We start from the raw sequence: 26105 nt of genomic DNA, 5'->3' as shown, positions 1-26105 counted from the left end.
GTGAGATAGGAAGGAAGGAGGGGAAAAAAATCAGGAAATCAAAATGTGATTTCTTGGGGAAAGGCAAACAAAAAGTCCTGAAACCAGGGAAATCTGGGCTCCTATCTCAATCCTGACACTTTTTGAGTTTATGACACTAAACGAGTTCACTCCACACTGAAGCTGAGTTTTCTCATAGTCACATCTGCCTCACATATTTGTGGAGAGGATTAAATGGGATTATGTCTACAATGCTCTTATCACAGACAAGTACTTGATAATTGTCAGTTATTATAGCAATAGTCAGTATTAAGCAGACTGGGGGAAGAGCTTTGACCATTGGTCTAATCAGCAGCATGACAGAGAACATAACCTAGAAGTCCAGTTACATGTAGTGACCAATATACGCCCACAGATTTCCTTGGGAGGCTGGATTGTACAACATCTGGTGCAGAAAGATGCCAACAAACTGACATGGGTGGGGAGATGCTGCCTTGAAGGCTGTCTCTATGCTTTGGTCCATGATAATGACTCCAGATCCCAGTTGCCAACAATGAACTCTCATGCTGGTCAAGACTGTCTGAGATAGAGAAGGGAGAGCCTGGAGAGGGAGAAGAGATTAAATTCAGTTAGGGGAGACTATGGAGAACTGTGTTTTAAAATTGTCTGATCAGTTTCTTTCAAGGGCCCCCAGAAGGAAGTAGGGTTCAGCCCTTGAACCCTGTCTTCATGGTCTCCGATTGTGACTTCTTATAGCACTGCAGCAAATTCAAGTTTGGATTTTAGGAACATGATGCTGCCTCAGGACCTGTGTTGTTCTCATTGCTTGGAAATCACCTCCCCTACATGTTTGGGTGACTTACTTTCACTTCATTCAAGTCTCTGGGACTTCCGAGGTGGCCCTAGTGGTAAGGAACTTGCCTGCCAACGCAGGAGATATAAGAGACGAAGGTTTGGTCCCTGGTTCGGAAAGATCCCCTGGAGGAGAGCATGGCAATACACTTCAGTATTCTTGCCCCATGGCTTTATGAGATGGGTTAACTGTCTCTCCCTCTAAAATGTAAAGCTCATGAGGACAAGGATTTTTTGTGTTCACCATTTAACCCACAGTATCTTATTAAATGGAAATTAAGGAATGAATGAGTGAGATTCCTGCTGTTTATGTTTTGCTACCTTCCAGCCACCCTCAGATTTATAGAATCTTACCAAAAGGGATAATGAAAGCTTTGTGTATTCTTTCAGTGTGTTTCCATTCATACAGATTTATTTGGTTTATAAAAATAATTTCCTATTGCATATACTGTTCAGTAGTTCGCTTTTTCACTTACTATATATCATAAACTTTTTCCTGTAGCAATAAATAAAATTTTAATATACTCACAGTATATGGTTATATGGATCCTTCATAGCTGACTCAGTCTCTTCTCAATGAATATTTTTATTGTTTCCAGTTTCGTATTATTATAAATAAAACTGTGTCTAGATATAGGTAACTATCTGTTGCAATATAACAAATTATCCCCAAGTTTAGTAGCTTAAAACTACATTTGTGATCTCACAGTTTCTGTGGTCAGGAATCTGAGCATGGGTTAGCTGGGCCTCCCAGGCTATAATCAAGGGACCCCTCGATTCTTTGACTGGGGATTTGGTCTTATCTAAAGGCTTGACTGGGAAGGATCCACTTCCTACATATGCATGTGGTTGTCGGCAGGATTCAGTTCTTTACAAGTTGGTGGTCTGAGTGTCTCAGTTCCTCTCCATTGGCTGGAGGCCTCCCTCAGTCCTGTTTCACACGGACCTCTGCGTGGGATAGTTCATAGCCTGGTAGTTTGCTTCATCAAAGCAATCAAGAAAGCAAAAGGGAGAGGGAGTGGCAGCAAGACAGAAATCAGTCTTTATAACTTTAACCACAGAAGATACAGCCCATCATTTTGCTATATTCTATTTGCTATAGAAGCAAGTGGCTAAGTGTAGCCCACACCTAGTGGGGAGACACAGAGATGTAAATAGCAGAAGATAGAGTAATTGAATGTCAGAAGCTGCCTGCCATGGGTTGATGTGAATATCTGTACCCTTAGCTGGAGATTTCTTCATCCACATACATATTGATGTACATATTGCTTATTTGGAATGCATTTTCTAGGAGACTCATTAAGTTGGATTACACATATGTTTACTGCTGGGTCAAGCGTTATGTATGTTTCCTAAGGCTTTTGATACATAGCTCCTTGCCCATTTTCATTATTGTATGAGCATGTCTTTTACCTCACACTCTCATCAATAGTGGTTTTAATTCACTCCCAAGTCAATGAGTGAAATATAGTTCACAACCATTTTTTTCTTTTTTTTAAACTGCTGTGACTCCAACACTCCATCTGTTTATTAAGTATTTTTCCTCCCTGGGAACAGCTAGTTCATACCCTTTGATCATTTTTCCTATCAGTAATTTCCTATCAATAATTTCTTATTGATTCGTAAGAGCTCTGCATATTTAAAATGTTACATAAATAGTAGTGGAATAAACCTAAACATTAAAAAAACTTAACTATCTTATTCCTGTTTATAAAACCTTTCGCACAGTTTGTAATTAGTCTTTTAGTTTTATATTTTGATTTATTTTATTTAAAAATATTTAAGGTAATCAAATCTGTCAATATATTCTTTTATTTTTCCTTTTGAATCACACTAAAAAGTCTTCCTATCTATGCCACATTTGGTTACCTAGAGTATCTTTCATTATTTTTAGTTTCCTTCCTTTCATCCTTCCCTCCTCTCTTCCTTTGCTTGCAACATTGCAATGCTTTAATCCACTTATTTATTTTGTTTAATATATTCAAGTATCCATTCAATGTTTCCTTTCTGCTTCTCTTTCTTCTTCTTACTGTTATCAGTTTTTAAAATGTGTAGCGGGTTGCCCATATATAGAATAAGACTCTTCCTTCTCTTGTGAATGGAAAATGCCATATTTATTGTATTTTATGTATTTATATATATATTGATCTCTTCATGGGCCATCTCTGCTTCTTTCTTTGATCAAAGCATCCATTCTTGAACCAGTTCCATAATGCTTTAAAAAAGTATATTAGTTTTCTTAGAATTATAATTTATATATGTATTATAATTAGCATATCTTTACATTGTTTTATGTAATGGTTTTTTATTGGACCATAAAGAAGGCTGAGTGCTGAAGAATTGATGCTTTTAAGACTCTTGAGAGTCCCTTGGACTGCAAGGAGATCAAACCAGTCAATCCTAAAGGAAATCAGTCCTGAATATTCATTGGAAGGACTGATGCTGAAGCTGAAGCTCTAATACTTTGGCCCCCTGATATGAAGAGCTGACTCACTGGAAAAGGTTGAAGGCAGGAGGAGAAGGGGATGACAGAGGATGAGAAGGTTGGATGGCATCACCGACTCAATGGACATGAGTTTGAGCAAGCTCAAATAGTGATGGACAGGGAAGCCTGGTGTGCTGCAGCCCATGGAGTCACAAATAGTCAGACATGACTGGGTGACTGAACAGCAACACATTATGTTAGTAAATTGGTTTATTAGTTTACACTCACATACATTCTTCTCACTGTTTATTAATATTTTTCTAGCTGCTCCAGAAGGTTTGTTTTAAAAATTTAAGAATCACTTTGTTACGATATGAAAAATTACTCAGATTTGGGTTGGAATTGTTTACACTTAAAAGTTAGGAGAGTTAATAGTTTTAAAATATTATTCTGCTAGACAAAAACATAGTAAGTCTCAGTTTTTTCAGTCTACTTTTATGAACTTTCAGTAAATATTTGTAGCAATTTTTTTATTGATCTTGAAGATTTTGTGTCCTCCTTGCAACAGTTATAACTACTATTTGTATTTCATAGCATTGTAATATCGGGAAAATTACTTCCCCTTTCTGAGCTTCCTCTGCAAATGTTTGAACTGGACATGCTCAGCCCTGCCTCTCACAGATTCTGTGAGGGTTAAATGAGGTGGTAAATTTAAAACTCCCAAAGCAGTGCCCAACACACCAGATGTTCAACTCCTGATGGTAAGAGTCGGTGTTAATTTGAAAGAAATTGTAGAATAGCATTAGATAATCGCGATCATGCTAGACCATGAAGAAAATTCCTCTTCCACATGACAACTCTCTATGCACCTGGTACAATTAGCCCATAAATCTTTTGAAGTGAGGCCACAGGACAGAAACACCATCCAGGTTGGAATATTGTGGTTTTAACTCATTTTTTGTTATTGTTCAGTCCTGCTTTACACTTCTTGCCAGATCCATCCAACTACATCAAATGAAAGCTATTGGATTTCTTTGTTTTTTAATTTATTTTGATTTATTTATTTTGGGCTGTACTGGGTCTTCATTGCTGTGCAAGCTTTTCTCTAGTTGCGGAAGTAGGGGCTACTCTCTAGTTGCGGTGTAAGGGCTTTTCATGGTGGTGGCTTCTCTTGTTGCAGAGCTTGAGCTCAGGCACATGGGCTTCAGTAACCGTGGCTCACGGGATCTAGAATGCAGGCTCAATAATTGTGGCACTCTGAATTAATTGCTTCATGGCATGTGGAATCTTCCCAGACCAGGGATCCAAACCCGGGTCTCTTGCATTGCAGGCAGATTCTTTATCACTGAGCCACCAGGGAAGCTCAAGCTATTGGATTTCTAACTGAATTGGAAATATCTATCATGTTCTGCCGTTAAGAATGATAGAGCCTATTATACAGAGTGAAGTAAGTCAGAAAGAGAAATACAAATATCGTATATTGATGCATATATATGGAATCTAGAAAGATGGTACTGATAAATTTGTTTTCAAGGCAGCAGTGGAGAAACACATAGAAAACAGACCTAAGGACACAGGGGGAGGGCAGGAGGGAGAAGGTGAGACGTATGGAGATAGTGACATGGAAATTTATAATACCATATGTAAAATAGATAGCCAATGGGAATTTGCTGTATGACTCAACGAACTCAAACAGAGGCTCAGTGACAATCTAGGAGGGTGGGGTGGGGAGGGAAATCGGAAGGGAATTTCGAGAGGGAGGAGACAAGGGTGTACCTATGGCTGATTCTTGATGTATGACAGAAAACCACAAAATTCTATAAAGGAAATATCCTTCAATTAAAAAAAAAATAAAGTGGCAAAAAAAAAGAATGACTTGGATTAAGAATGATTCATGGATATATAAACACAGAGATAAACGGATGCTGTTTACCTCCCCGCTGTCTTGGTCATTGTTATTCTAACTCTGAGATGCTATATGATGGTTCTATGTGATGTTTTATAGGATAGTTCTCTAGGATAGCTTTACATGATGAATCTATGGGTTGACTCCAGAGGGTGATTCTATAGGATGCTTCTAGATGAGTCTCTAAATGATGCCCTATGTGCACCCTCCCCATAGTACCATTTTTAAGACTAATGTGGAATTTCCACTGGAAGCTCCTCCAGCCTATTGTAGAAGATGACCTTTGGCAGATGGAAAAATGAGAGAGAAGAAATGGAGGGTTAACAAAGAGGTTTGGAGGAAGAGAAAGGGGAATAAAGGAAGCATACGAATGAGTAGTAGAAGGAAGGGAGGTTGGTAGGAAGAAATGGGCCTAACAGGTAGGGTGAAATAGGGTGGAGTGGAGGGAGATGATTTGAAGGACCAACAGAAGAGAGACAGTTAGAGCGAAAGGGGATAGAACGGGAAGTCTTAGATGATTCAATTTCTGTAAAAAAAATCAGCGTGGAAAAGTCCCCAACAATACATTCTGTGACTAAGACATTATGCAGAGAGAGAGATGAGCTGGGGGCTGAAGGACAGAATTAATATAGTAAGTAATTCTATCCTTTTGGCAATGTCTTTCTGCATGAAATAATGATTTTATGTCTCACTTCTCTCCAGTCCGCACATTCTTCATAACAAACAGTTCCACAGTGAGTGACTATTTATGTTTCAAGGCAACAGCCTCAGCATAATGGACTATCCTCTGAATCTTTTTCTGCAAAGAAACGCCAGGGCCGCCTGGGAAACCTGGGAGAGCTTTCCAATTGGGAAAAATCCTGCTACCGCTAACTAGAGGAGCTGGAGTTTAGAATCTGAAATCAGGCAGATCTTGGTTTAAGCCCTTCCAGTGCTTCTTACCTCTTACTTACCTTCACCGCATCTATTTTCTTATTTATAAATGGGGATGCTTGGGGACTTCCCTGGATGTCCAGTGGTTAAGACTCTGCAATTCCAATGCAAGGGGCACAGGTTTCATTTCTGGTTGGGGAACTAGGATTCCCGCATGTCACATGGTCAACAAATAAAATACAAATAGAGGTGCTCATATCAGGCTTACACATGAAAGCATACAGCACAGTAACCTGAAGCACAGACAGGGTTCAAGGATGGTTGACTTGGAAAATATCAAATCTCCAATTTCTGTGCTTGGAAGTACACAAAGCTGGATGGTGAAATTCCAGTCCATGAGTACAGATAGAAGACATGGGTATGTCCCCACACCTCACTATGAAAGCTTACTTCATTCGTTCCACAATGTTTAATACCTCCTTTGTCCCAAGCATTGTGTTGTAGGGCTGAGAAGCTGAATGGACATGAAATGTGTCTTGATCATTTTCATCTTATTACCTCTGTATGCTTTATGTGTGATATGCTAAACCAAGCAGTGGTGTTGCTAAGCATTCTATACTCAGTCCCTATCATAGAAAGAACACACGTTGGTAACTATTGGGCCCATTTTACAGGTTAAAATGTCTCAAGTGTAAAGGTCAATAAATACTCCAGTGCCATACTGTGACATAACCAAGATTTAAACTTAGAACTTTATGAGACCATAGCATGAATTCTCAACCTCTGGCTCTATTTCCCTAAACCTCCAAAGTTTCCCAGAGTGCAGTGAGGGAGGCAGACATGCAGATAAATGCAGCAGAATGTGTTAAGAGCTCTGAGATGATTGTAAAAGTTTCAGGGGGATCAGAGACAATGGATTATTTTCTGAGTATCAGCTGCATACGGCTGAATTATCCTAGGCTTTGAGGGATGGCTTGAGAGAGATTTAAATGTCTGATTTGAGTCCTGAAAAGTCAGCAGTTTTGGTACTGAAGCCCAGGACTAGGGCAAGGCAGCCTCCCTTTTTCTTCCCCTCTCCCTTTCTTTCTATACTCTGAGACCTGGGAGTGCAGCTACCCACCGAGCTGACTTCTTGCCTGGGCTCCCAAGTTCCCTCTGGGGACACCCTGTGCCTATGTGAGCGGTGCAAGTCTTGTTCTAAGGCTTTATTGGTGGCTTGCGTACCTGCAGGCTTTCAGCTTCACTGCTCTCCTCCCTCTTCCTCTGACGACCTCCGGAATGGGGAACTCTTGCCATCTGACTGCTCTCCATGCAACACTCCACTCCCGCCGGCCCCTGAATCGAGGTAAGATCTGGACATATTCTAGCAGTACCTTCGAATACTCTCCTTTCTGGGTTTTCAACCACTCTGTAATCAACAGTGGAGGATGCCCCACATTGATACAGAGATCTCCTTACACACTCCTATTCTGACCAAGGGTGACGATCCAGACTCACAATAGGAGCCTCTATTTGCCTCCCAATCATGGGGTCTGGCCAATCTATTCCAAAAGACTCCCCTGGCCTGTGTCCTCAAAAATCTCAAACCGCTCTTACTCACTGAACTCAAGGCCAACTGCCTAGAGTGGCTTTGCATGCAAATCTGCCCTCAATACCATTTGGATAACAAAAACCACTGGCCTGAATTTGGCACATTTGATTTAGACATTTTCTAAGGCCTCACCAACTTCCTCAAACAAAATGGCAAGTGGTCAGAAGTCCCTTATGCCCAAGCTTTTTGGGCTCTTCGGAGTAGACTTTCCTTATGCAAAACCTGCTCCACTCACGAGATTCTCATGCACCTTGCCTCCTAAACAAAAAGACCCCTCCTCCACACCTAGCAGCCGACCACGACCTTCTGCACCTCCTGAGTTTGACCCCACAGATGAACCCCCTCCATACTGCTCATGCCCTCACACCTCCCCACCTCTTCCTGGCCACAGACCTACAAATCCTGATTCTCCCCCGACTCTGGGGCCTCCTCCGAGCCACCCTCGACCCCCTCCCCACACTCCCCAAAACCCTCTTCCCCCCTTTCTTTGCTCCCCATCACACGATCACTTACCCAACACATATTTCCCTTGACAGAGGTAGCAGGACTGAAGGGCCCCGCTCAAGTCCACATGCCACTTTCATTATAGGACATGAGCCAAATAGAGGAGAAACTGGGATCCTTCTCTGAAAACCCTACCAAGTATAAAGAGGAATTCCTGAGGCTTACTCAGGTCTATCATCTCACATGGAGTGATATATACTATATCTTTAATGCCACCCTCACTCCTGACGAGAAAGACCGCATCTGGCAAGCGACTAGAGCCCGTGCCGATTACTTATACAACCAGGACTGACATAATCCAGTCGCTGATGGGGCGGTCCCACATACTGAACCTCAATGGACATACCAGCCTGATGACGCTGGCACCTGGAGGCTCAATCACATGATCACTTGCCTCCTAGAGGGCATGCAGAAAAACACCCATACCCATGTCAGTTACAATAAGGTAAGAGAGGTCACTCAGGGATTAGATGAAAATCCTGCCTTGTTCCTGGCTCCCCTCACCAAGGCTGACCATATACTTGACCACCAATATACTAACTTAGACATCACTACTCCCATTGGGACCCCCTGCCTCCATGTCCAGCTTATTAGCCAGTCTGCTCCAGGTATTAGACGTAAACTCAGACAACTGGAGAAGGGACCTGAGACCCCGCAAAAGGACCTCCTAGAGGTGGCCTTCAAAGTATTTAATAACAGAGAAGACGAAGCCAAAAAGGAGAAAGACCTTGAGAGAAGAGCTAAGTATGTCTTTTTGGCGGCAGTAGTAAGAGGACAGGATCAACTCAGCCAAAACCCTCCCCGACCTGGGCTCCAAGACCCCTCCTGGACCCTGTTTCCGATGCAACCAACCAGGGCACTGGGAAAAGGCATGCCCGAACCCGCAGCCCACCACCAAGGCCTGTCTGACCTGTGGCCAGTGGGGACACTGGAAGATAGACTGCCCACAGGGACGCCCTGGCACCCCTGGGAGATCCATGCTTCCCCTCAGACCCCCAGTTCAACCCCGCGAGAACTATTCCACTGATGGGGCCCGGGTTTCAACCCCTCAGCCCGTGTCCCAGACACAAGCTCGGAACTTACGGTCAACGGAGTGGTGTCCAGGCAAAAGATCTCCTTTGTGGTAGACACCGGAGCTGTCTTCTCTCTCTTGACCTCCTCCAGTCTGACTCAGATATCTGAAGTAACAATGAAGGGAGTCTCAGGGGTCCCCATAAGACCTAAAATAAGTCCCCCATTAGTCTGCATATTCAGAAAATTGACGCTTATACAGTCCTGCCTTATAATGCCCAGTGCCCAATCCCACTCCTGGGAAGGGATCTACTGTCCAAGCTAAGGGTCTCCATTACTATATCTCCTCTCGACTCAGTCTCTATGCTCTGTATGCGGATGGCACCTGGATTCTCCCAGATCCCAGCTCCTGAACTTCCTCATGATCTACTGACCATGCATCCAAGAGTCTAGGAAACCAATTACCCCACCATAGCCGGTCACCCTGTCCTAGTCACCCTTAAAGACCCATCGATAACAGTCACCCAACCACAGTATCCTCTCACCCCAGAAACCCATAAAGGACTTAAATCCATCATCATGAACCTCTTGGTCCAAGATCTCCAAAAAATCAATGAAGCTACTGTACCCACATTCCCTGTGGTCCCCAGTCCCTATGCCTTTCTGTCCACCATTCCTCTGACCACGACCTTCTTTATGGTTCTAGACCTTGAAGATGCCTTCTTTACCATCCCCCTTCACCCCTGGTCTCAACCCCTTTTTGCCTTCACCTGGCAAGACCCCGAGACCCAAATCTCCCAGCAACTGACATGGACCATCCTCCCCCAAGGATTCCGGGATAGTCCCCACTTCTTCGGACAAGCCTTACAAAAGGACCTACAATCACTTAACCTAGACCCCAGTCACCTCCTTCAATAGGTAGATGACCTCCTTCTCTGCAGTCTGACCTGAGAACTCTGTCTCCAACATACGGCCAAACTCCTTACTGCCCTAGGCTCCTGGGGTTACCAGGTGTCCCGATCCAAGGCTCAGGTGGCCCAGATGACCATGACCTACTTGAGCCTCTTCCTGACACACCAGGGATGGACTATCCCACCCAACAGGATCCGGGCCTTAATTGACTCTCCTCCTCCCTGGACAAAACGAGAGCTTCTGTCTCTCCTTGACCTCTTAAACATTTTCTGCATCTGGATTCCCAGTTTCTCCCTCATCGCTAAGCCACTCTACAAAGCTACAAAGGGGCCCTTAGATGAACCCCTTTTCAGCCCCTCCTCACTGGCCTATCCCATATGCTGACTCAAACCTAGTGCCAACCCTCCACTTGCCTGACTACACCCGGCCATTTTTTCTCTTTATTCAGGTCAACCAAGGCCAAGCTCTGGGCCCCCTGTGCCAACAGACTGGGGACACTTGGGCTCCAATAGCATACTTATCAAAACAGCTTGACATGCTGACAGAAGGGTGACCCCCCCTGCTTACAAGCCATGGCCGCCATTGTGGTCCTGGTACCTGAGGCTAATAAACTCTCTAGACATGCTCCCCTAATGGTCTGATCCCCACACACACTCCGAGATCTCCTGTCACACTGGGCTTTTCTCTCCCTTCCTCCATCTTGGGTACAGATCCTCTATGGTTTTTTACTTGATCCCCAGATCTCCTTCTCCCCTTGTACCCCACTCAACCCTGCCAGCCTATTGCCCACACCCTCTAACATGAGCCAACGCACACACCACTGCAGCCAAACAGTTGACCTTACCCAAAACCCCTTCCAACACCAAACAGATCAACCTATGCTAGACCCTGACACCCCTAACTGGTTCATTGATAGTAGTTCCCAAAAGACCCCACCCTTTGCTGCAAGATATGCCATAATCCAAGGTGACCTCCACCTCACCCCCCAGACACAGACCATTGAGGCCTCACCCCTACCGCCTCACGTCACTTCCTAACAGGCAGAATTAATAGCCCTCACTCGGGCTCTTGCCCTTGCCAAAGACCTGCAAGTCAATACATACACTGGTTCTAAATATGCCTATAACATACTCCATTCAAATGTTCTAATAAGGAGAGAAAGGGGATACCTTACCCAAAAAGGGTCACCTATCGTCAACTCTGACCTCATCCACAAGCTCCTAGAGGCTGCACTCCTACCTAAGAGAGATGCCATCCTCCATTGCAGGGGACACCAAAAGGAAGGCCTTATATCAACATACAACAAGGCTGCAGATCAAAAAGCCAAAGAAGGAGCCCTAACCCATCCCTCCCTCCAATCCCCATTCTCCTAACCCTAACCCCGACTGATTCACCCACAACCAAAGAAATTCTTTCCTATCTACCCTCTCTCTTCCACCCCTCCACCAAGGAGCTCCAACAGTTCATCCGAAACCACATCCACACGTCACCCACACAGCAACAATATCTATATGATCTCACCCACTTCTGCCAGACCTGCCAACGCACTAACCCTAACTCTAACTTCAAAACCACACCCTTCCCTACTCATCAGATGTGAGGCAGCCTTCCAGCGGCAGATTGGCAAATAGACTTTACTCATATGCCCCCGGTTCGACAGATCAGGTATCTCCTGGTCATCGTAGACACCTTCTCAGGATCAGTTCAGTTCAGTTCAGTCACTCAGTCGTGTCCGACTCTTTGCGACCCCATGAACTGCAGCACGCCAGGCCTCCCTGTCCATCACCAACTCCCGGAGTCTACCCAAACCCATGTTCACTGAGTCGGTGATGCCATCCAACCATCTCATCCTCTGTCGTCCCCTTCTCCTCCCGCCCCCAATCCTACCCAGCATTAGGGTCTTTTCCAATGAGTCAACCCTTCGCATGAGGTGGCCAAAGTATTGGAGTTTCAGCTTCAACATCAGACCTTCCAATGAACACCCAGGATTGATCTCTTTTAGGATGGATTGATTGGATCTCCTTGCAGTCCAAGGGACTCTCAAGAGTCTTCTCCAACACCACAGCTCAAAAGCATCAATTCTGCGGCGCTCAGCTTGATGCCCTCTAGCAACACTTACCGTCTTACTTGGGTTTCTCTTACCTTGGGCCTTGGGTAATTCCTCTCGCCGCCGCCACCGCCGCCGGCCCCAGCCCCCCGCCCGGCCTAGGCCCTGTCAGCCGCCGCCCCGGGTCCCCGGCCCCCGGCCCGGCCTAGCCCCTCTCGGCCGCCGCCCCTGGCCCCCGGGCCCTGGCCCGGCCTAGGCCCTCTTGGCTGCCGTCCCTGGCCCCCGGCCCAGCCTAGCCCCTCTTTTATTGGCTGAGGCATTTCCCACAGCCAATAAAAGAGCCTGAACTGTAGCTCAAATTCTTCTCACAGGAATCATCCCCAGATTTGGCCTACCCTTGTCCCTCCAGTCAGACAATGGCCCAGAATTCATTTCTAAGGTCACACAACAGATTGTTCAATTCTTAGAGATCCCCCGGAAGTTCCATACCCTGTACCACCCCCAATCCTCAGGAAAGGTAGAACGGATGAACAGGATACTCAAAGAAACCCTTACCAAATTAACCCTTGAAATCCACTTGGACTGGACCAAACTCCTACCTCTTGCTCTTCTTAAAGTACTAGCCCTTCCAAGGAGGTCCCTCAAGCTTAGTCCCTTCAAGATCATGTACAGAAGGCCCATAGTCACACCTGGGGTTCCCCCTGAACCTTCCATCCTCCTGATCACCCTACACTCCCCACTGTTGGCCGAACTCCGCAATGCCCTCTGGAATTACACTAACCATAATCTATCCACCCCAGATCCTCAAGACCCTTTGCCTCTCCTACAAATGGGAGACATGGTTTACTTATCTGAAAACCCCCAGGGTGGTCTAACTCCAAAATGGCAGGGACCTTTCAAAATCATTCCCCTTACCCCCACTGCAGCCAACCTTGAGGGAACTGCCTCCTGGATACACCTCACGTGCCTCTAAAGGGCCACCACTGAACCTAAACCATTGTCCCCAACTAACTCTTATCAAGTTTCCCTCACAGGACCCACCTCTCTAAAAATCACTTGGAAACAGCCTTTGCCGACCATCCAAGAGGACATTGAATCACCTGGACAACTCTCAGCCTACAGCTGTTCCTGATCCAGCTGTTACAGGACCTCTGGACTAGCACCCTGATGGAAACATCCTTTGAGGACCTAATTACATTGGTTTCCCAACTCTGGCTTCAGGGGACGTTCCATAACCTAAACCTAGAGGAGATCGATTTCTATACATTCGTCCTCTGGATCCTCTTACACCCTAATGAACATTCCTCTCTCCCTGGCTAAGGTCACCCTGACCCCACAGGCCACTACCTCCACCTTGATTGGGCCCTCCCCTTCTATCTCGCCATGGCCATCCTCTTATCAATTGCCTTTGCCATAGGCCTAATAGCCACACCCCCTCAAACCTGGTCTCCCACCGCCCGTATCCTCCTCATTGCCTCCTATCTTATCAGCAGTGCCCTACTCCTGGGGTGCTACGCCTTCCATGTTATCCCTTAACACCACTCTCCCCCCAACATCTCTTAACAGGCTCTTTCAGCTCTCCTTACTAATGTGCATTTCAATTGTTACCCCTCTCCCAGCTAATCTCACCTGCACCAACTGCTGGATGTTTCAGGTTTCCAAAGACAGACATGTCATCAAGCAGACCGTCTATTTTGATGCACGCCAAATCATTAACCTCAGAAACAGCTGGGCTCCTGCGGGGACCTCCAGTGGGAAAGGGAGTATGCTACCAACCCCAAATATCTGTGCGAAAAGGTCTCCAGCAGGGCTCCAATTCAGACTGTGGAAGCGGTGAACCCCCTCACTATTTCTGCCCCTACTGGAGCTGTACCATGGCGTATTCAGGATACCTGAGCTCCCCCCTGGCCCATTTCAGACCAAAACCCAATTGTGTCAGCAACTAATGTAATCCAGTAAGGTATACCATTAAAGACCCTCACCACACATGCTGGCTCTCAGGAGTCCAGGTGAGCATCCACATATTCGGGAGTGGCCAAGACCTGGGACAAAAATTTACCATTAAAAAGATCTTCATCCCTACCCCCGCCTCCTGAAGACCCAGGGTTACGGTACAGTCTAGGACCATCATGCCCTCAACACCCCGGCATCACCCCCCCGTGACTCCTCCTTCTTTTTCCTCCCTTAATACCCCACTCTCCCTGTAGCAAATATGACCCATTCCTTGCTCAAGATGACAGGATCTAATATTACCCAGGAATGCTGGCTCTCCATCCCCTTACAAGGATGGGGCTATACAGCCATTGGATATGTCATTACTGACTTAAATCAGTCCATGTTCACTTCCAATTCTACCTGCCTCTTCAATACCCAGGTAAAACTGATAGGATGGGCCACCTGCATCAACTCTACCAACTCTACCAATGACCTAACAGACCCCATCCTGGGGGAGTGCAATAACACCTTAACAATTAACAGAACCACAGGGACCCCCAACAACACCCATTTTCTATGTCCCCTGGGGAATCTTTAAAGTAATAGAGCCCACCAATGCACCCTGCACTCTGGCAGTCCTGGTCCCAGACATCAATAAATACCCTGGAGACAAGGCCCCACTCCCTGTCAGAACAGCCTACCCACATAGGACTCGGTGGTCACCAAGAGTGACCCTAACCTTCCTAACAGTCTTGGGGGCAGGGAGCACAGCCCTGGGAGCAACCGCACTGGGAATATCACAGACTTCCCTAAACAGCCTAGCTGAACAGATAGACCAGGACTTTGAAGATGTCCAAAAGGCAGCCTCTCTCCCACAACAGATCAGTTCCCTGGCTTCAGCGGTATTGCAGAACAGAGGGGCTTTAGACTTGTTAACAGCCCAACAAGGTGGAACCTGTGTCCTGTCAGAAGAATGCTGCTACTATGCCAATCAGTCAGGCATAACTGAGACCCTAATTCAACTAAAAAATTGACTCAACCAATGGGCTAAACTAAGAGAAACCAGCTTCTCCTTTTGGGGACAGTTGGGAGAATGGAGCTGGCCCCACTTTTAGGGCTCCTAGTATTCATCATCTTACTTCCCTTATTTGGACCCTGTATGTTCAATCTCTTTCAGAGGTTCCTCCAAGACTGGGTTCGAGCCATTTCCCAGGACCAAGTTAAGACAGTGCTTCTCCTCCAAAGCATCACCTCCTTATTAGATAATAAGGATCTGGAGCCCTAGGGTGATCCTCAGCTCCAGACCCCAGATCACCACCCCTGTTCAGCAGGAAGTAGCCAGAGAGACATGACTCCCCGCTCCCATCTCTCTTATGACTTCAAGATCTGAAATGAGGTAGCCACTAGACCTGGAAGAGGAAATTTCAGAAAATCCCCTGCACTTACCCAGTATAAACATGTCCCCCACCCCCACCAACCTAGGTTGGCTTGACTGTTATTGCCACGTCAGTTAGAACTTTCCAACTGCCATGCACAACTGAACTTTCCGCGCTGCTAATACTGCTGCAAACCACACCTTAACTGAGGGCTTCTCTGTCCCCTCGGGGCCTCAGTCAGGTCACCAGGCCAACTGTCGGCCCTCCTTGCCTTATTAAAGGTAACCTGTCTCCGTTGAGGTCATCTTCTATCTCTTTATTGCCTCTCCCCAAACTTTCTTACAAGCAGGACTCTGCCACATGGATCTGACTTTCTGGGTGGAGAAAGTGGCCTTTTCATAGGCATGGTGACTTGAATATTCATAATTGGGGATGCCGGGGACTTCCCATGAGTAAAGCAAAAGTTCTCCTTCAGAGAAAGGGCCAGAGATGGAGTGGGAGGAATCCAATGAAACTTTATTGTGGGGGAAGGGACATCATTGCCTGTCTGGAGATTAAGCACTCTGTCCATAGGGTGAGAGCTACTGATGTGCATTATAAAAAGAGTGACATGAGCCAACTGATGTTTGACAAAGTTCATTTCTCCTGAGTGAAGGGATGGCAGGTGATACCAATAGCAGGTTGAAATGAAAGTCTAGGTAAGAAATAGTGAGATCCTGAACCAGGGTAATGAGATTGAAGAGAAGAGGATGAATTAGGGAGACATTTATGAGGAAGACTCCATAATTATGGAGAAGGAAATGGCAACCCACTCCAGTATTCTTGCCTGGGAAATCCCACGGACAGAGGAGCCTTGTGGGCTACAGTTCATGGGGTTGCAAAGAGTTAGACACAACTGAGCAACTAAACAACAACAGTAACAACTCCATAATTATGAGTCTGAGCATATGTTGTAGAGGAAGGCAGAGAGAGGAGATCGGGGGGCCAAGGGGAATTTTAGAATGGATGGAGGAACTGACTGGACATCCTGATCATGGTGTCCCCACCTATCAAGTCTGATTTGACATTTGTACATAGCCTGGCGAATACACAAACGCCTTTCATTTAAAAAGCACAACAGAAACATCTGATTATGCCAGTTCAATATCTTTTCAATCTGGTGGCGAATTTCATAGGCCAGGAGTCCTCAGCATGGGATTTAAAGCATAGGTTAGCTATTTGGCCTCCTTGATTTACTGAGACAGATCTCTAGACCTAAGTACCTGAGCTAACCTCCTCTTTTCCATCCTCATGACTATCTCCCAGGGAACACATATCTTGCTCATCTCAGCATTGTAGGGTATCCAGAACAAGGGCAGAGGTTGTGATGACACCTCATCCCCGTTAGTCCGCTGAGATGCTCCCACAATCCATTAATCCAACAAATGTTTATGGAGCAAAGATACATTTTAAGGACGCTGCTGTGTGCTGGAGCAAAGGAAGACTCCTGGTTCCTGATGTCACAAATCTAACTTCTAAGGGAGGTGGGAAAGCTAGATGCTACTCATCTCAACATCACATGAAAACTCTAAGTGCTGAAATGCAGTGAAACACGGAGCTAAGGGACTCCACGTCATAAAGGGAAATCCCCCACTTAGTGATAAAAGTGACAATTACACTGAAATCTGAGAGAAGAAACAGTGTATTTAAGTAAAGGTGAGAAGAAGAAGGAAAAGTGAAAGTATTAGTCGTTCAGTCATGTCCGACTCTTTGCGATCCTATGGACTGTAGCCCGCCAGGCTCCTCTGTCCGTGGGATTCTCCAGACAAAAATACCAGAGCGGATTGCCATTTCCTCCTCCAGGGGATTTTCCCCACCCAGGGATCGAACCTGGGTTTCCTGCATTGGTAGGAGGATTCTTTACCATCTGAGCCACCAGGGAAGAAGAAGGAAGGCCTCCCCAATTTAAGCCCACCCTTCCCAGTTATCAGAGAAAAATTTTACATAACGCTTTTTGAGGCTCAAACTCTTACTCTAGAATCTAAAGTATTATTGTCCCTTGTTGCTAACGGTTCAGAATGACAGTTTTTGGCATAGCACTCCAGACCTCTCCTATGCACTGGATGCAAGCCCAGGCATGGCAATGAAGAGCCCTGGGCTTGGTGCCAGGCAGGTCCAACTTGAATTTAGACTCCATCCCTTACCAGCTGGGTGACTTTAGGCAAGTTTCAGACCCCTTCCTGTGCCTCTGTTCCCTGGCTGGTGAATGGAGACTGGAACAACCTGACTTCCTAGTGAGCTGTGAGAAATTAATGAGATAACATAGAGAACTGACCCAGCGGGGAGCCTGCAATGTAGAAAATACTCCATTGTTGATTTTTTCTTTTTCATTGACCTGGACTTCTGGATTTGGCTCTAGGTCAATTTACTGAAATTCATCTGAAATCAAACTGTAAAGAAAAAAAATCAATTTGCTGATCGATTTGCTACTGTTACTTGATGCAGAGAGGCATCCTCAGGGGCACAACATGGGAATGTAAGACAAAAATGTCCACTACCTCTCATTCTGGCAACTGACCCTCTCTTGCTTCCTCTTCATGGCAAAGAACTCAAAGGAAAAGTCTCAGTGAATTCACCGATGACCCTTCTTCACTTTCATTTGAGACCTACCTCCTCCAGTCTGGTCCCCTGTCTTCCGCAGTCCCCCAGAAGTTTTCTTTCCTTCTCTAATTACTCCATTGGGCTAGATCCAAGGAGTTCTTTCCATTCCTGGCTTGGCTTACTGCTTACAGGTTAACTGATGTGGACTATTGACCACTTTCTCTTTCTAGGAAAATTTTCTTTCTTTGGCTGATTTCTCATTGCACTCCCCATCATGTTTCTCTGTCTTCTCTGACTCTCACTGTCTGGTTCTTTCGTTGTAATTACTTACAGCAAGATCCCAGACCCTGTTTCTCCCGCCAGCCTCCCTGCCTCCAGATGAGAACATTCACACTCACAGCTTTCATTGTCATCTATTTGCTGATAACCCTGGAAGTGTGGGCTCCCCTGCTGGCTCAGATGGTAAAGAATCTACCTGCAAAGCAGGAAATCCGGATTCGATTCCTAGATTGGGAAGATTCCCCTGGAGAAGGAAATGGGTCCCCACTCCACTACTCTTGCCTGGAGAATTCCATGGACAGAGGGGTCTGGTGGGCCACAGTCCATGGAGTTGCAAAGAGTCAGACACAACCAAGCAACGTACACTTTTACTTTTCTGAATGTTTATCATTCCAGCCCAGATCTTTCCTCAGAGGTCCATTCCCAGATATCTGCTGGCTTTGGGGTCATCATCTAGATATTGCACATGGTTCCAAGCTCCCCCACAGCAACCCCAGTTTCCCAAACTGAATTCCCCCTGTGTTCATTTCCATCTAGAGCATCCCACCCACCTGGACATTCACATCTAAAATCTAGGACTCATCTTTGACCTTACCCTCTTTCTCACCATCTACATCCCAAGAATCAAGAAATCTTGCAGAATCTCCTTCCAAACTGCCTCAAACATTTTCCTTTTTCTACAGAGAGCTTTCAAAAATGCAGATCTGATCATGTTGTTGCTTTCCTGAGTAGCATCCTCAATTCTTTGAAGATAAAGACCCACATCCTTAGCCTGGCTTATAAGGCCCTGCATAACCACACTGTGGTATTTCTCTCAGGCAGATGTCATGCATTTCCTTTTTGCTTCCTGATCTCTAGCCACATTGCCCTTCTTTTACGTCATCAACAGTCCCAGTTTCTGCTGCTTCCTCTGTAAAGTTCTCCCTGAGCATGGAGTCCTCTTGTGTATCTCCTACCCAACATCACTGGTTAATTCCCCTTCACCTTTTAGGTATCAGGGTAAATGTCACTTTCTCAGAGTTTGGGTTTCCTAATCATGAGCTCACATTTTATTTTTCTGATGATAATTAAACTAGGAAGTGAATGAAGAGTGGGTTAAATCCACACTTTCTATGAGGGCAAGGACCCTGTTGGTTGTATTCACTGAAACATCTTAAGGATGTTGTGTAGTGCCTGGCACAATATAGATGCCCATTGAACAGTCTCTGAATAAATAGGCGAATGAACAAATAAGCCTGTATTTCTTATCATATTGTTTGTGAAATGAAATAAGGAAGCAGAGATCCTGTGTAAACTGTAAAGTATTGCATAAGCCCCACTCATTTTCATCATGCAAGTCTTGAGCAGACAGCTCCAGTGCCAGAGCAACCAGCTATGAAGTTTGGGCTAACAGGAACTGGGCTCTCAATGTGATGAAAGATGGCAAACTGAATCTGACACATTTTTAACAATGTGCAGAACCTGGATTTCACTGTGTAGGAATCAAGTCCCACTACCTAATTTCATAAGTTTCCTCCATGATAGCCAGATTCTTGAGTCTCTCCCTTCTCCTTCCTTCATACATCCATCCTACTGGATTCTAAAGAAATGGTAAAGGAAGATGTCCCTGACCATTCCCTACCAATCTGGAAGTTAGAACCTTCTCTTGTACCACCCTGATGATACTCTGTGCATCCTTCTATGAGGATGTGTATCCAACTTGTCTATTTGCTTTTACATTTCAGTCTGCTCCCACTAATAATGAAATAATAGCTCTTTTATGGGAACATAAAAATGTGCCATGTACTAAATGCTTAATGTTATCCTCAATTAATCTTTACAACAATCCTGTAGAGGTAAGTGAGCCAGTTTGTAGATGGGGAAACTGAGGCTTAGTGATGTTAAATGCCTTGCTAAGAGGTTCACATATTAATAGATACAGGGAAATTAGAATTTGACCTTGGGTGGTTATGTCTGATTCATCAACATGTCCGCCAATGTCAACAAGGAGCTCTCTAGGAAACAAAAACAAAATCCTCATTTGTAGAGTCTGACAATTTCTCTGGTGTAAATATTTGCATCATAATGGATTTCAAGCCATCAATCAGCTCTTGCAAACCAGTAGAAGCTGGATCCATCATACCACTGATCTAACAAGAAATCACAAGCTCTTTTTTTTTTTTGAAAAAGTTATATACATTTATTTTTATTGAAATAGCATTTTTCATTTTAAAAAACTGTGTTTTCAATTCCATATTCCTTAGCTTAGAGCAGCAGATCTGGAAGTGAAGTCCCCAGAGAAGGAACAGCACCATTAGCATCACAGAATCACAGAGGAGAGTGTTGGAATTTTGAAATTGCAAATTCTCCCCCACCCTCGCCCCCCACCCCACAGCCCAGAGTTCCATTATCAGGAAGTCTGAGGTGGAGTCTAGAGTCCAGCAAACTGTGTTTTAACCAGCCCTCCAGGTGATTCTGATGTGTGCTTACCCTTTTGGCAGAGTACCAGTTCTACATTGGCGTGTGTAAGTATTTGTTGAATTGAACTGTGTGGATAACTGTTCAAAGAACATCAGCCCTAGAGCCAAGCTTAACCCTGAAGAGTCTTAGTTCTACCTTCAGGGAAGATGAAGGTGGAAAGGACCACTGAGCGGGGCTGATGTTTTCTTTAAAGCCTTCTGACAATCCCTTCCTTCACATCTCAGCCCTACCTGCATCTTCAGCTATCTGGGAAACTGAATTAGAAAGCATTTTTGTTGTGTAATTGCAACATAAGCAGTTCCTTCAAATTAAAAATTTTGAGTTCCTGTGTTCTATTCTATGACATCTTTGTTTCACCCAAGATCACAGATACCTTTTTCCTCTCTTGTTCTAGACATTTTAGAGTTTAATCTTTTACATTTTGGTTCATGATCCATTTTACTTTTCTGAATAGTGTTAGATAAGGATGCATGTTCATTGTCCTCCACACTGATAACCAGTTGGGGTTACCTTAACATAAGGTGGGAAAGGTTGTATTTGGAGCAGGATTGGGGGATGCCAAGAGTTTAGCATTGGACATGGTAAGTTTGAGATGTCTCTTGGACATCTTAGCAAAAATACTGACTAAGCAGCCTGATTTATGAGTCTATAGATAAGGAGTGAATTCTGTGTCGAAGATACAAAACTAAGAGTCACCAGAAATAGTCAGGAGATTGAATGAAACCAAGGGTTTTTGTGCAAATAGAGAAGAAGTCTGAGGACTGGGTCTTGGTACTCCAATGTTAAGAGGTTAAGGAAAGATGAGCATCTACAGAATAAACTGAAAAGAGAACCAATGGGATGGGAGGAAACTCCAGAAAAGGCAAGTGAAGAAAGAACATCTGGTGAATGGAATGAATGATGATGGGAAGTGTTCCTGTGAGTTCAGGTCTAATGAGACCAATCATTTATACCAAGATTTGGTAACTTAGAGGTCACTACTGATTGAAAAAAAAGAGCAGTTTTTATGGAGTACATTTAAGAGAGAAAGAGAAGAGAAGAATTAGAGATAGAAAATGTAGAATACTATACATTTTACTGCCAAGGAGACGAAAGAAATAGGACAGAAGCTAGCAGAAGAAGGGGTATCAAAACTTTCATTTTTCTAATGGGAGAAATCATAGCATATTCAGCTGTAAACACCATTTCCCTCCCCCTTTCACTGAATGGTGTGTTTTATACCATTTCTTATGGCAGCCCCTTTCTCTTTCAACATTTTTGGCTCCTGAATCTCTCTCTGGCTTGAACTCTGAAAACATCTGGCTGAAAGCTCCTTTTTGTCTCCCAAGTCATTAAGTTGCAATACGACCAGAAGCAGAGTGTAAAGCCTGGACTAGTGAGCATTCGTTTGTTGCCTTCTTACAAGTGACTATATTTGATTTATTTCGACCCGTTAACACCAGTTTTTAGAACAGACATCATCCTTTAAGACCTCTGTGACCTCCTTGACCACCCCATCATCCCCACTAGCCTAACTCAGGTCCTTTGTTTCACTGTTTCTAGAACTATATACTTACTCATCAGAGCCCTATTGTCAGTTTGTTATTGCTTGCACGTGTGCTAAATCGTTTCAGTCGTGTCTGACTCTTTGCAACCCCATGGACTGCGGCCTGCCAGGCTCCTCTGTCCATGGGATTCTCTAGGCGAGAATACTGGAGTGTGTTGCCATGCCCTCCTCCAAGGGATCTTCCTGACCCAGGGATGGAAACCATATCTCCTATGTCTCCTGCGTTGGCAGATGAATTCTTCACCACTAGCACCACCTGGGAAGCTCCCCATATTACTAAATATGTAATATGACTGAATATTCCATTTCAGTAATATGATGATTTAATTAAATTCTAAATGAAAGCTTCATGTCAAATTTACTTCCTTCTCCAATCCCAGTTCCCTGGAAATCACTCAACCATCTTTTTCTATATATTTGCTGTGTGCCAGACCCATTAGGGTAACTGAGACAATTAAGATATAGTATTAATACCTGCCAATGAGGAACTCATATTTGATAAAAAAAAGAGTTAAATAGAAAAACATAATTATAAGCAATGTGTTGTTGTATCTGGGGATCCCAGAGATACCCAGGAATGATTACCCAGGCACATGAGAGAAACAATTTAATTTATCATATCAGAACAATATATGGATATAGATTTTTTAAAGTATAAAAGAATAGGCTAGACCATAAAAAAGCAACAGTCATTTGCTAAATCATTTTCCCCTTTTTTTGTCTCCACTTTTAACCAGTATCATTCTTAGCTCTCTAGGTGGTAACCTCTATATTTTAAGGTAATAAATGCTCTTGTATTATTTTTATTTTTATTTATTTATTTATTTATTTTTGTATTATTTTTTATTTATCAACTTTAGACTTTTTTTTTGACCTCTCATTGTGTAGATGGCGAGTGGATTTTCTTGTGCCACCCAACATAAACTTTGTTTCCTCTTTTCTCTCTCCTAATATAGGTATATCACTTGTTATCGTTCAGTCACTCAGCTGTGTCCGACTCTTTGCCACCCCATGGACTGAAGCATGCCAGGCTTCCCTGTCCTTCGCTATCTCCCAGAACTCTTGGTAATTCTACTAGGGCCTCCTGTCTGCTCAAACAGGTTATTTGAAACACCTCTTCTAGTTTGATGAACCACGGAGTGATGGCTGGGCTTCCCAGGTGGCTCAGTGGTAAAGTATCCACCTGCCAATGCAGGAGATGCAGGAGACTTGGGTTTGATCCCTGGAGAAGGAAATGACAACCCACTCCAGTAGTCTTGCCTGGAAAATCCCATGGGAAGAGGAGCCTGGTGGGCTACCATCCATGGAACTGCAAAGAGTCAGACACAACTGAGCAACTGAGCACACACAGAGAGATTGTTAATTGTTTGGGCTGGAATTTGAAACCAGAGCAGGAGTTTTCCCGGAGGACTGGGATGAGTAGGGTGGCAGTGGTGATGGACATTCCAGAGGATGATAAGTCAAGTAAAATGATGGACAGAAGGAGAGGAGTATTTCACACCTGCAGTACATATGGCACCCACACTATACAGAACCCAAACTCTCATTGTGAGTTTCCTGGTAAATTATCCACTGTGTGTGGACATAGTAGGACCAGGAGATTAAAAAGGAGTTGATTAGAACAAGCCAACCCTGGACTTGTCCCCCATAACCATCTCTGTCACCCATAAAGTCTCATTAGTAAAAGTAAGAAGCCCATAATATTTTGCATTGAAAAATATTTTCTCAGGGAGACGTGAAATATTTTAAAATGTCATAGCCTTTTTAGCTACTTTTATATTTTGGAAACCAAATAGAGAGAGGTATTTTTCAATTAAGTCCTGTCTGGTGTAAATTTGTAAATGTAAAGGCTGCATGGAAAAATTATATTTTGCCAATCTTTGGTCTGAGAATTTGATTAAAGAACATTGCTGAACTCTAAACTTTCCTCTTGTATAAGTTGCTATATATCAGATTAAATTTTAACCAACATTTCAGAGCATTTACTTAGAACTTGTCAGTATGCTGGGAATTCATATATACTCTAGTGCAGTGAAGGCTTAATAAAGCCCTGTGGTGGCTCAGATGGTAAAGAATCTGCCTGCAATACAGAAGACCTGGGTTCGATCCCTGGGTTGGGAAGAGCCCCTGGAGAAGGGAATGGCTACCCACTCCAATATTCTTTCCTGGAGAATCCCATGAACAGAGGAGCCAAGAGTTGGACACCACTGAGCAACTAACACTTTCACTTTCTTTTCACAAGGTAAGCATATAGTTGTTCCTCTGTGTCCATGACGAATTGATTCCAGGACCCCTGCAGATACCAAAATCTGAAGATTTTCAAGTATCTTACATAAAAAGGTAGACTACAGTCAGCCCTCTTGATCCACCAGTTCTGATCCAAGGCCGGTTGAATCTATGGAAGTGGAATCTGTGAATACAGAGGGCTGACTATAATTATCTTTCAGTGTAATAGATGCAGAGTGAAATTCAAAGAGCTTAAGAAACTTGCTTAATGTCATTTATATAACAGCAGCAACCATTTATGTTTTGGGCCCTTACTGTGTGCCTTGCTCTTTGCCAGTTGATTCACCAGTATTATCTCTTTTTTGGAAAAAATTATTTATTCATTTACTTTTGCTGTACTGGGCCTTTGTTGCTGTGTGAGGACTTTCTCTAGATACAATGAGTGGGTGCTACTCTCTGGTTGCGGTGTGCAGGCTTCTTATTGTGGTGGCTTCTCTTATTGCAAAGCATGGTCTCTAGGGTCTTTGGGCTCAGTAGTTAACAGTTCCTGGGCTCTAGAGCACGGGCTCAGTAACATCAAAGCACGTGGAATCTTCCCGGACTAGGGATCTAACTCGTGTCCTCTGCATTGGCAGATGGATTCTTAACAGCTGGACCACCAGGGAAGTTCTCACTGATATTATCTCTTTATCCTTACAGCATTCCTGATAGATAGACTTTATTTGCCTATTTTGTAAATGAAGAAACTGAGGTCCACTGACTTGGAGCATTACAAATTTTCCACACTTCTTGGATAGTTAAGCTAAGATTCTCATCTTAATCCAGCCTAAAATCTTAACCAGCAGGCATGGAATCCATAAGACAAATCCACTTTCTTCTTCACTAGTCCAGCTGCCCTCCCTCTGTACCACCCTGATTTTTAGGACAAAAGATTCTTAGTGATTGCATCCCCCCTCCCTGTTGAAAGGCATGTAATTATGCCTTCCAAAGCTGAAAAGAATAAATTGCTACAACTGAATTCTTCGTGAGTGTGCTTGTTAACGTCTCTTAACTGATGACAACCTCAAGGGAAAAATCTGCATCTGAAATCATCACACTGCCTAGGAATCTCAGAAAATGCTAGAAGAAAAGGAAGGTTAGAAATCCAGCTACACACTGGGCTCTAAGAGACCCTGAAAATGTTTGCCCAAGCATATTTTGTAGAATACCAGAAATACAGATTCTTAAAATCAGAAGAACCTCAGAGGTCATCTGCTCTACTCCTTTCTTCTCCCACAGAGTAAGTTTTCTCTCTGTGACATCGCCAGCAAGAGGTCAAAAGAACCTGCTTGAATATATTCCCAAGCTCTTTGTTGCGCAGAGTAGAATCCTGACGCTGTAACTGCTTCTCACGTGTCCATATTTTTGTCTTCTGAACTCAAAAAGAAATTTGCTTATTTCACATTTTTATTTAGTCAACTCCGGTTGTTGTATTCTTACTATGTATCTGATAGACGTATGGGAAGGAAACTATGTAGATAGCTGGACAAGCACGCAACAAAGCCCTACTGCAGAAAGAAGAGCTTGTACTGCTTAAAGAAATGGGGGGAAAGCCCAGCATGAC

General features: G+C 44.2%; 2 long non-coding RNA genes across 15 annotated transcripts in view; one reads left to right on the top strand and one right to left on the bottom strand.

Annotated features, from left to right (window-relative positions):
- LOC145531580 (uncharacterized) overlaps positions 1 to 15550 on the bottom strand; it is a 30010-nt gene extending 14460 nt beyond the window's left edge. For 2 of the 14 annotated variants that reach the window (XR_014072557.1, XR_014072559.1), the window contains exons 1-4: positions 15482 to 15550; positions 14083 to 14142; positions 9214 to 9308; positions 7260 to 7370 (exon numbers count right to left, since the gene is read on the bottom strand). This is a non-coding gene — a long non-coding RNA (uncharacterized LOC145531580). Of the gene's footprint in view, positions 1 to 1399; positions 1812 to 7259; positions 7444 to 8139; positions 8262 to 9213; positions 9309 to 14082; positions 14948 to 15174 lie in introns of those variants that run through there. The other 12 variants (XR_014072551.1, XR_014072553.1, XR_014072547.1 and 9 more) reach the window with 12 other exon arrangements.
- A 28-nt stretch (positions 15551 to 15578) lies between these two features.
- On the top strand, positions 15579 to 21725 carry LOC145531579 (uncharacterized). The gene is made up of 3 exons (XR_014072546.1): positions 15579 to 16137; positions 17272 to 18090; positions 18593 to 21725. It is a non-coding gene; the product is annotated as an uncharacterized LOC145531579 (long non-coding RNA).
- Positions 21726 to 26105: the final 4380 nt, after the last annotated feature.

The sequence above is a fragment of the Giraffa tippelskirchi genome, chromosome 13, assembly GCF_054371585.1.
Source record: "Giraffa tippelskirchi isolate mGirTip1 chromosome 13, T2T-mGirTip1v1.2.pri, whole genome shotgun sequence".
NCBI lineage: Eukaryota > Metazoa > Chordata > Mammalia > Artiodactyla > Giraffidae > Giraffa > Giraffa tippelskirchi.
The sequence above is the reverse complement of the archived record's forward strand: the minus strand, read 5'-3'. Positions and strand labels throughout refer to the sequence as shown.